General features: G+C 40.1%; 1 protein-coding gene across 1 annotated transcript in view; it reads right to left on the bottom strand.

The window, feature by feature from the left end:
* The window catches only part of SYTL5 (synaptotagmin like 5), a 55,724-nt gene extending 53,581 nt beyond the window's left edge, over positions 1 to 2,143 (bottom strand). Inside the window, exon 1 of the mRNA XM_079327809.1 lies at positions 2,034 to 2,143. The gene's annotated coding sequence lies outside the window, so the exon portion shown is untranslated. The remainder of the gene's footprint in view (positions 1 to 2,033) is intronic.
* Between the last annotated feature and the right edge of the window lie 9,858 nt (positions 2,144 to 12,001).

Here is a 12,001-nt window from a genome sequence, read left to right as displayed (position 1 = left end):
ATAAATTGGCTGACAAACGCTGAATCATGAATCAGCCTAGGGTTTAAAAACAAAACCAGTCAGCCAGCCTTTAAAAGGTGACAATGCTCCTTTTAACAGGTTTCTGATGTTTTATTAAGCAGCCCTGAGGCTGATTAGGAAATGTAGTTGTTTTCATCCTAAAGTGAATGAAGATTTCACACAACAGAGCATTTGAGGAGCAATAAAATGTGAATTAGGACACTGGGAAAAATGTAAACCTCCCCTAAAAGGATGGGCTTTGTTCTAATCTACTTTCAGTATGTAGCCAGAACATCAATTTCTTAAGGCAGAGTAAAGCAATGATCTGATGTCAGACTTGCAGAGGAAAGAGACATTTTTCATTCATTCCTGCTCCACTGTGACATAATCCCAAGGCTGGATGTAAATAAGCTTCTCAACTAGGTGGTTGTTTTCCCTTGCCTCATGGGAACAGTAGAAAAAAATGCTCAGTGAAACTATCCCCCATGCTTCTGCCACTTCTATTACCCTCATAGAAATATATCCCTAGAATAGAGTTCTAGTCTTTGAAGCTGTTGTGGGAAGATTCATTAGAAATTACATGCACTTATTAGCATAAGACAACAAAATTAGACAAAAATTAATAAAAAGGTGCAGTTTATCCTGCATATAACTGTAATCACTGCCCACAGGTACCATGTCTACCCAGAGAGCATTTATTCACCCTCCCAAGACAAAAAAATTAAGGATTGCCTAAAAAATAAACAACAAAACAAAAAAGCAAGGGAAAAAAAAAAAAAAAAAAAGCATTCCAGTGTGGAAGAACACACCATTTATTTTTGCTAACTCTAGCCACACAGATTCTTGTGGCAATTACAGCACCCCCAAAACTGAACCTCCCTAAGGGGCATCAGTTCAGAAATTATGGTGAATAAATTATGGTAAAGCAGGAATTATGGTGAATCCACTGCAATCAGTAATGTTTGCAGCTATCTCAGGCACAGTGGCCATCAATGTTCCTGCCATGGGCATCCTCCTGAGCCCAGCAGGACAACACTCATCTGCACTGCACAACACTTCTGCTTCCTCTCTCCCTTATCTTCCTGGGAAGGAGGAGAAGCATCCTGCTCCCTAGAGACAAAGCTGAAAGGAAGCAAGATGAAGGGAGAGGAATTATCCTCTTTTCTTCAATGGCTCTGTCATCAAATTGCCTGATGCAAGAAATTGCTCCCACGGCTGAGCCATTATGTTTACTTAGCTGGAAGCCAGGACATGCAGCAATTTAGTGACTCAGCAACAGAGGCAACATTTTCCACATGCTCTGACTGCAGTGGTACAGGAACCACAGCATTTCCTCACACTGCTTGAGTGATAGAACCTCCACCTACTGCTGGCAGGAAATTCTTTGCCAGCAGAGAAATGTTTGCATTACATATATTTACTACCATGGGTGTATTTAGGATAGGCATAAACTGTTTTTTCATACTGGTAAGGAAATTCCTAACAAGACTAACCAAATGCAGCATGGTGTGGTGGCTGTAATTGATTTTTGCCACTTAGGAAGCTGAGAGAGATCATCTCCTGAAAAGGCACCAATCCCTGCTTGAACCAAAGCTGCATGAGGTATGACAGCCTAGCTGGAAACTCTGCAGGAACAGGATTAATGGCATTGCTGACTCTTCCCCAGGCTTCAGGAAGCCACAGGTTCCACCTCCCAGATCATGCTGGCACTGTAGGTCACAGCATGGTGAATCTAAATCCAGTGCACAAAGCTTCAACACTCAGATGAAATGTGGCACATTACATATATGTGCTGCTTAAAACACACAAATCCTCTGTACACTGAGTTCATTCACATGGGAATCTGAAATAAAATTCAAAACTAAGATGCTATCAGTAGATAGCCATCAAAGCATGTTCACATCCACAACTATTTTTCTATTTTCTGAGGCCCACAGCCATATGAAAGCCAATGATGGAGGGGGGAGGAGAAGGACTGCCCACATTCAAATGAAATGGCAGAAGACATAACAATGCACAAATGTAAAGCTTACCATGCTGAAACTGTAGTGGCCAGCTTGGTTTCTCTCCTGCTCTCACTGAAGCATGCTGCTTGCAGAATGCCATGAACAGGAGCGAGAAAAACCAGCTTCACTTCCCAGCAAATGTTTGCAGAGGGCACACGCCCAGGTGAGCAAACCAAGTGTCAGCAGGTCCTGAAGGACCAGGAAATGCTTGATGCACAAAATCAACAAATTTGTAAGGTGAGAAAGAGCCAGTCAAGACACCAAAGCCAAGTGGCAAGAAAGGAAAAGCAAATCACACTTAGTGAGTGTGATCTCTGTTAATTGACAGGGATTAGCCCATGAGAGCTCTGGTCAGAATTACAGTGTAAATAGTAAGTAGATTCTTTGGGTAAGAGCAATCTTCAAAGACCTTTAGAGGTAAGATTCTGGAAGACTCTGAACTGGGAAGTCATGTATTGCAATAAAGGAAGGATCATGTCTGAGTGGCAGCAACAGTGTTTGAAGAGTCATTTAAAGCACAAATTGGTATGAGTGCACTGGAATGAATGCAGGCTGAGACAGAGGCTGAAAATACAATTCCTTATGTCTACTTCATTCTAACCAGTGTAGTGTGAGTGTGTTTGACTTCAGAGTAATTAGAAAAACTCAGATTTATTAATCAAACAAACCCAAAGGATCCAGAAGCAGTTCATTTTTAGGCTGGGCACAATTCCAGCTGCCTGGAAATGTCTTGGCAGAGCTGTCGTGCACCTTCCTACAGGACTGCAGATCTCTCCCACCACAGCCAATGCCTGCAAGCTATATCTAATTTCTACAATTACTGTAATAATATTTCAAAACAAAAATCATGAGTGTTTAAAGGCTGAAGCAATAATGTTAAAGCTCATTAAGTCTACGAAGCAGACCTTGCTGTGTGAGGAAGCAGTAAATTAACTTGCCTGACTGTACAAATAAGAGAGCTAGGACTAAGCTCAGCACTGACAGCCTGAGCATTCATTAGACATTGCTCCTTCTACAGGTCTCCCCCTGCTTGTTTTTTCAGCCCTGATATAAAGTATTAAGTAACACACACACAAAAAAAAAAAAAAAGAAAAAAAAAGAAAAAAAAAGAAATTACATTTTCTATTTTCCTGCTGTAGAAATTTAGGCTCATGCCACTATCAGGTTAAAACCCTCAGGGAGCAGCACTGCCCAGAGAAAGCTCACTGCAGAGACACTGCCACCCCAACAAGCTTGGCTTATTTTTCAAACTGGGAAAAATGCAGCAACCATTCAGGCAGGGGATCAAGAACAAGCCAGAGGTAGTGAGAGAACCAGACAGCTCATTTGTGAGCATAAGCCCATGCTCCATAGAGATCCTACAAAACAATGAAAGAATTTAACTCCTTCAGAGCTTTGGAATAAGAAAATATCTAAGAATCTTTTCTATATTAAGAGAAGATTCAAGGGAACCTGTCATGTTTAAGATAAATAAATTATTTTAAAGGAGGCAAAGAGTGGGAAGAATGACACAATAGGGTGGCAACCTTTTTCTTTTGTTTTACTCATCATTGGGTAAATATGGTTTACCTTTGTGGCTGGGTATTTAACCAGAAAAGAAGATACTTCCCAGGGCAAGAATGGAAAGAAAATTCAATGCATCAGTTTGCCAAATCAAAGAACAGATTTGAATCAAAGAATGAATGAAGAAAAAAATATTTCTGCTATTGTGAAGCAAATAGCATCTGTGCAATGTTAAATCAGCCATGAAAATATGAGTTAGGGTTTGAGTCATCTCAGTCTTATTCTTAGTCACAGTGTGTGTGAAGGCAGTAATTCATTCAGCAGTGAATTTTACCTTAATACATTTCATTTAATCCCTGTGTCTTTATACTTTCTGTGATGAAATGGAAAAAGAAGCAGTAAACTGAGGTCTAGAATAGAATGGATTTACACATAGTTGTAAAACAAGTTCTAATATTGACCTTAATGTATAAATTATTAATTTAACCAAGACTCATCATTATGAAATTTAACTAAGGCAAGTTTAAAAAAAGTTATCAATTCTTTACTTCTAAAAATCTGTAGTATCCTTTCCCCACATTAAAATACACATGGCATTTTGGGAGCAGGAAAAATCTTCTTGGCATTGAATTCTTGTAGAAATTGAAAGCAAGTACAATGCCAGCAAGATTCCAAATTCTTCTTCCTAACTATTAGTGTTTCTTTCCAGTACCAACACAGTTCAGAAGTTAAATTGATACATAATGTGTTGTGACATTATTGTATCTGACACCAGGATCACAGGAATGGAGTAGCTAACACAGAACGCCCAAAAACCCCTCTCATGTCCATCACTGGTCAGATCTGGTCACAACTTTTATTCACCATCCTAAAGTTCCCTTCTCCTCTTCCCTGGGACTGGAGGCTGCAGCCACCACCACATTATGGGATCCCTGGGGCAGTGCTCTGTCCTGCAGCACTCTTACAGGGAGATACAGGGAGTAGAAAATACAGAGTAGAACAAATGGACTCTTTTCCTTACTTAACAAGACTTCATAAAAAATATCTGTTTCTTTTAACTGCAGCAAGTGATTGACTGAAATATCAGCAGGTTTATCTTTTTTCTCCCCAGCAGTATTTTCTCACCAAAAATCCAGCAGCAGATATGTTTCACAGAAATGGATGAAGGCTCTTCAAAAACACAACAGGAATCTATTTGTATCTTCAAATTCAAGAGCTTTCACTAATTTGCTGAACTAAGAGTACTCCAAAGGCTGTGCCTTCACTTCATCTAACATTTTGCAGGAAAACTCATGACTCATCTGAGGTTTAGTTCACTCAAGACAAATCAAAATCATTGATTTTGCTTTCTTCATGAACAAACCAAAATGGAATTCTCTCTGAGCTCTGCAAGAGGGCTGCAGGAAGATTGCTGAGGAACAGCTGCCTAGTCAGAGAAGAGGGAAGGCATCCACCAAGCCAGTGAAACCCACTCTGGGCTTGGGGAGGAGGTGGCACAGACCTGGTGTGTGAGTGCTTTGGATGAGGAAATTGCAAGTGGTGTGTGTCTGTAGGAGATGAGAACCCCAGGCCTCCATTAGCTCAGCCTGTTTGATGCCAAGTGCTCATTTGCCTTTCTGCCACAACACTGCGGTGTAGTAACACTCATTTTACACTATTCCTGATAATGATTTTCTATTTCATTTAACAGAGCAACTGGATTTGCATTTTAATGAAAAGAACTAAGCTCAATCTCCATGCATATCAAAGGTGTCTAATCATAAGTTGTGTAGCTTCTCTCTGTAGAGGTGTGAAAAGTCTTTAGGAGATTCACCTGCACAGGGTAGGGGTGGAGATCCGGATGGTTGGTGGATTGTGGACTAGGTAATTTTTAAAGGTCCCTTTTAATTCAAACCATTACTTTACCCTATGATTTCTCTTATTTCTTCTGACCTAATCATTCCAATCCCTCTCTATAAGCAACAGAGAGAAATGGGCATTTCCAGGGCATGACTCACCTCATCTTCACAGGAACATTTTAGAAAGGTCAGAGGAGCCCTTGTCTGGCAACATCCATTTCTCTCCACTGACTGTGAGTGGATGAAGCAGGACAACCTCAAATGCAGGCATGCAAAACATGTGAGCAGACAGGTCCTACTTCTCATTTCCAGCATAAAATGGGCTGTTCACAAGGACACTTGTCCAGAAACCAAAATTTATAAACAGCTTAATCAGAGGGTAGGATGAGCTTGGAGTGTTGCCTTGTTTTGTTTTCTATTATATGCAATGCTACAATATTTTTCTCTACAAGCAGCAGATAAAGCCAACAGGTCTGTTAAATCTTCCATGAAATATATCAGTGTGTTCCTCCAGAGTATCTGCCTCAAAATGAACATGGTTTGAAAATCTGCATATATAACAATATCATTTTCCAAAATTCTTGTGGAAGGCATGAAAAAAAATCCACAAAAATCTAATTTTAAAATGTATTCTCACAGGTTGGACTGCTGTCTGTCTGAAGTCTGGGTTGTGTACAGCTACCAGAGCCCTGAGGATTCCTTTCAGCAGGGCAGAGAAGGCAATGGACTCTGTGGAGTCTTTCCTCTGCTTCCCAAGGTGAGATTTATAAAAATGCCTATCCAGAACAGCTCAAAGTAACAGGAGATGCCTGTGGGGGGCAGCCATGCATCTTTATGGCTGAGGAGCAGAGTTAGTTCAGTGAGAAAAGAGCTGGACTCTGCTGTTGGATCTCCTTAGACGCCAAGGAGCCCAAGGAGCTGTCTGCCAGCAGTGTGCACAGGATCAGCATCTCTTTCCACACACTGAATGATGAAGTGGCAGATTCCTTTGAAAACACTGTTGTTCAAACCAGAGGAACATCTGGGATGGTTTTCATTGCCATTTTCAAACCCTGCCCTTGCAGTGCAGCCCACCCAGTGCCTCAGAGGGATGTCTCCTGAGACAGGGCATGCAGCTGAAGCTGCCAGAGCTGAACAGACTGTCTGGCTTCTGTCTACTTTGCACAAGAAGCAGCCCCAGCTCTTCAGCAGCACAATCTCCAGCAGTGGTCAGTGAGCAGCAGCCAGGGACAGGCTGGAGCAGAGAAGTTCAAAGCTGCACAGGGGATCACTGTGTGGGAACTGCTCCAAACCAGAAGGAACTGGGTGGAACTGCTAAAGATTGCTTTAGAGAACAGGACAGAAGATTACAGATATCCATTGCAGCAATACCTTAGGAGACCTGAGGCCTTGACCTGTCTTTGTCAACAATCTGACTTTTTCAAACAAACATCTAATATAAACAATCCTATGATAGTCTTTGATAATTCTAAGGAAAGGATTACAAGCTTCTCATCTACCCTTCTGGCTGTGATCTGCAAAGGCAATTCCATAACATAATAGCAGTGGCTGCTGTACAAACAGCAGGAAGATACAGAAATCTCAAGAAGCAGCTCCTACTCCAGTACACACACCTTTAATCATGTCTCTTCACTACAGGTCTCTTTGTTACCATACCACAGAAACCCTCTTTCCAGCTAGATGTGCAATTCCAGTGGCACCAGAAGCAAGAGAGCTCAAGATCCTGGAAGTGAACTTCCAGACTGTGTGCCCATCCTAGGGCTGCTGATCCAAATTTCCAGAACAGGTGCTGGGCACAAGCAACATGCTGCTGGGACACCAGCCTTTAGGTGAAGTCAGAAAAAAAGGAATTATTCAGGAGAAAGACTGCACAGACCTGCATTCACAGCATATCAATCACAACTTGACCTTTCTGCAGCATCTTTTTGCCTCTTTTTGGCCAAGATTCAGTGCAACTATCTGCATAATAAGTGTTTCAGCCTTTTAATTACATTTGTAATACAGACAGCTTATGCCACTTGAAATTATAGCAAAATTCATCATTATGTGAAGGTCAAACTACTCAGTGGTCAAGGTTTGAACCAGAAAGCACAGTGGATGCACACTTGCAGTAGAAAAATCTATGAAAAATATTGCAGTTATTAGCAATACAGCAGTTATCCCATCACAACTTGACTGTAATGCAAACTTCCTCATTTACCAGTACAGGTTTTAAGTGCTAAGGATATATTTATGGAAGCCTGGTTAATAATTTTCAGTGTGAACAGGGCTACATTTTTTCCAGTGATCCAATGCTAGACACCCATGTTCCATATCTCCTTACATATCATGGGTAGCAGCTTTATTTAATAGATGCCTTCAGGGAGTACATAGGAGTGATAAGGATACAAGTTTTAGCTTGGGACTATTGAAAGGTTAATAAGATTTATCTATACAATCACTGACTGACTCAGAGCAGAGATTTGGGTAGGTTTCGTTATTTTATTATTTTCCCCACACCAGTCAGTGTATCAGCTTGCTGTTGCAAACAGCTCATGCTCAGGAATAGCAGGAATTCTTCTCAAAAGGAGTCCTAAATGCACCTTGTCAGGGACAGATTACCTTGTGTTCCAAGATACTCTGAAAAAAAATGCCTCCTTGTGTGATAAATTGAGATGGCTAAGGAAGAGAAAAGGACTGGGGTTTTTTGGCGATTTATTCCATAGTACATCAAGTGATCTTTCCAGTCTGTTGGTTTTGGAACACCACTCCCAGTGGATAGTGCCCTGTGCTCCCAATGCAGCCTTCTGGGGACAGACACCATTTGGGGCCCCTCAGAGACTGAAGAACCTGTCAGGACTAGAAATCTTATTTTGTGACTGAAGAATAAGCCTCCCCAATTTTAAGAAAGCCCATGGTTTTGACTCTGTCTACATCTTTAGTCTTTCCTCTATGATTACTGCAGACCAGCAAGCTCAAACACACTTTTCCTCTTTAATTAAAAGTCCCTACAGCAATGTTTCCAGAAACCAGAGTAAACAAACACAAACAAAAAAGGCATCTTAACAAAAACACATCCTAAATGGATAGCCTATAGTAACTCATACTTTTACCACTTGTAAAGATTGATAATATTCAAACTCTCAGCAATTAAGCTTGTGTATGTGTGTGTGCACAATCCCCCTAAGCAGTTGTTGCTCAATTGTGAATTATATTCCTGGAATTCTTCACAAAAACAAAACAAAACCCATAAGTCACAAGGTCTTGGGTACAGCTTTTGGTACATCAGACTTGCAACTGTTCAACACCTTAAAAATGTGTCAATTTTTATTCAGCTCACTTGGCAATATGAAAAGACTTTAAAAATACATAACTACAAATCTTGTTTTGCATGGAATTTCTGTTCCTTTCAACAATCAGAAAAGATAATGGCAAGGCAGCTGCCCAAAATTTCTTCTGAGTTCTACCATTCAGCATATAGCCCATGTCTTATTAGGGGAGCATTTTCTCACATCTGAATACAGAATCTATAGGAGACTTGAACTTTTATATCATAGTTGTGCACATGTATCCAAGTACCTTACAAACACTGATTTTATATAACAATTGTGATATATTAATTTTTATTTAGAAAACCAAAATCCTATAAGTTAATAGCAGGACAGGAAGGGAAACACTTTGGTAATCAAAATATCTTGTTGTCTGGACACTCTAGTTAAAGACAGCCTGATTTTTCAAGCATTTAGTGTGTCCACAATCCCATATTATTTTCAAGAAATTCATGGGCACATGGAAGTTTGAGTGTCAAGCTCTGAAGTAACAAATTATTCACCTTGTTATCAGGAACAGAAATCCTTCACTCATTCTCTTTTTCCCTTTGAAATACTTCTCCCTCCAAAAAGCCACAAAACCTATTTTTTTAAGAGTAACCCCTCCATTTATCTCTTACATATTTTTTTAATATATGTACACCAGTACAGAGCTGTAGAGCAATGACTGTTTAAGAAAAAGTGATTGTGAACAGGAAAACTGATAAACTGGAAACCAGTTAAGAGTAACAAGATTATATTTCCATATTCTATATTGATCAAAAATCAACTGGAAATGTGAAACTCTTCTCTGCAACATTTGTTTAAAACCATCAACACTCTTCTAAACACAGTAATTCCCACACAGAAGGATAGCAAGAGACACTGAGAAAGTCTGTCACAGAAGCTAAATGACCTTTCCAGGTGTGAGATAGCATCTTTTTAAGAGACACTATGGCACACATATTTCTATAAGCTTTTTCATATGTAAGATTTTTAAAAGATGCAAAAATGAAACAAAAAAAGTTTGAGAGAATGTTATTAGGGCTGTATAGTGCACAAGAAGAAGCAGTAAAATCCAGGCAAAGCCTACAGTACAAACTGCTGTTCAAAAACTGAAAATACAACAAGCTAAACATAACTAAAGTAGCTTTGTCTTTGCCAGACATGATTTATAGAATGAGAAGCACAGCCTTGTAAAAAACCCACCTCAGGCTATCAAAAACATGCTGAAAGAATGAAATATCCTCCTCCAGTGTGAGGGGATTGTACCTGGAAACAGACCATTGAAGTTTCTCAACTAATTAAAATTTACCCCAAAACCTTGCAGACCAACCTCAAAACAAGAGAGGCTAACCTGATCCCTTTATCAACCTGCAATCTCTCTGGAGGGCTAATTCAGTGTTAAATACTTGTTGAAAATAATATCTGAAGACAACATTGTCTTTAGTACTTGAATCTGTTACTGAGAAAACTGCAAGACATTTCTGAAATTATATATCACCCTCAGAAAGGGCAGCTACTCCTCTTAAATAATGAGTCCTAGAAACTCCAAGCCACGTTTAGCAAATGTATTCAGATTCTCAGTCTCTCCCTCCACTCCTTCATCTCTTATATTTTTAAATGCACTACCTGTAGCACTACTGCATAGCCTCTGAAAAAGACAAGCACAGTACATTACAAAACAATCCAGGGTGGCAGATGGAAGAACTTTCTGGTTGAACTCAGCACAGCTGAGCAGCCTGTTTGAAGGCACAGCTCTGCAGTGCAGCTGTGCCAGCCCACAGGTCAAACACAGTATGAACTCCAGCACTCAGACACCACTGGATGCTGAGCTGTTTGCACACAGCATCCTCAGTAAAGTCTCCTGCCATAAGGAAATATGTGGTGTTCAAGCAGGGAACACCACTCCATTAACAACAACAACATTGTAAGCTTTCCTTGAATTAAATTAGAGCTTGAGCACTTTTTTGGTGCATGGTGAGGGAAGAGGATTGCAGGTTGAACTGTGTTTCTGTACAAAAAGGATCAACCTTTAGATCATTGGGTTTTCCAACCAAAACATGACCAACTTTGAGATGTTTTGGCAACATTACTCAATGGATTTGGCAAACTCATAAATAGACACATTGAGAAATTACTTCATTTCTCAACATTCCATCTTCCCTTTCCCAGTAAGAATTTTACCATCAGAGATGCAGAGCTGTCAAATCTCATCTATAAGATTCACTCAACTCCCACCTTAAGCTCCTTTCTTGCTCAGTCTCCCTCACAGCAGCCCAAGTGCTTGTTGTGAATAAACACCTCTGGTCAGCTCACCACACATCTGTCAGATGAGGCAAGAGGAGGATAAAATCTGATTTGCAGCACCTTAACATCTCTCCTGGTCATAACCCAATTGCCAGGAGCAGCTTCCCTGTGCAGATCCAGCCCTTCCAAATAACCCAAAGTTCATGGCAAGGACCCATCCCATAGATCAGGGCAGAGGTGACACATGACACAGCCAGGGATCCCAGCCTGCACATCAGAGGCAGAGAAACAAGAGGTTTGGAGATGGTGTGGGCCAAGGGTACCTTGTGAACAAAATCTGATTTACAAGACTAGTATCTCCTTGGGATTCTTGGCAGATAAAGGAGAGGCTGTCTCTTTCTAATCACTCAGGAGCTGTATGGGAGATGATCTCACATGTGGGATGTTCTTCTCAACTGTTTGTGAAATGAGTAAGTCAGGATACCCAAAAATATTTTGTTTAAATAAAAAAATATAATAAAATCTGAATTACTTATACACAGTCCAAATGTTTGGAAACAGGGATGTCCTACCCATGGAGGCAAAAGGAGAGACACAATCAAATTTCCAAATCTCTAGGTGTGGACTAAAATTGATTTAATAAATGAATTCATTGCTCCAAATGTACTAAGTGCAAGCCTTATTGCTGTTACAAACCAGTTGACAAGAAGATTACTCATGACCTGATGTGGAGACAAAGGGAAGATATGATTGAATATGTAATGTCTGAATGTTTTTAGATACTGGAACATTCCCTCCAGCCTGCTGAAGGAAGATTAGCTGACCGCTTTGACACAGATTACTCAGACTTCTCATTTTCCTGCTGCCACAGAAATAGATAAGAAGGATTTAGACTGTCAGATACAGCAGAATTCTGGGGAATACACAATATTTCATTTTATATGTTCTTAAATATATAATACCCCATTAAACTATTCTCAAAATCCATACACCAATTTACCTACTCTGACATCTTTATTGTATTGAGTGTTGAAATTTTCATCAGCTTTTCACATATTCACTTCTGCTGTTGTAGCTAGCAAAGCTCATTGTAATCCATTTAGAGGCATTTAAAGGC

This window comes from Erithacus rubecula, assembly GCF_903797595.1.
Source record: "Erithacus rubecula genome assembly, chromosome: 1".
Lineage (NCBI taxonomy): Eukaryota > Metazoa > Chordata > Aves > Passeriformes > Muscicapidae > Erithacus > Erithacus rubecula.
This window is presented reverse-complemented; position numbering and strand designations above follow the sequence as displayed.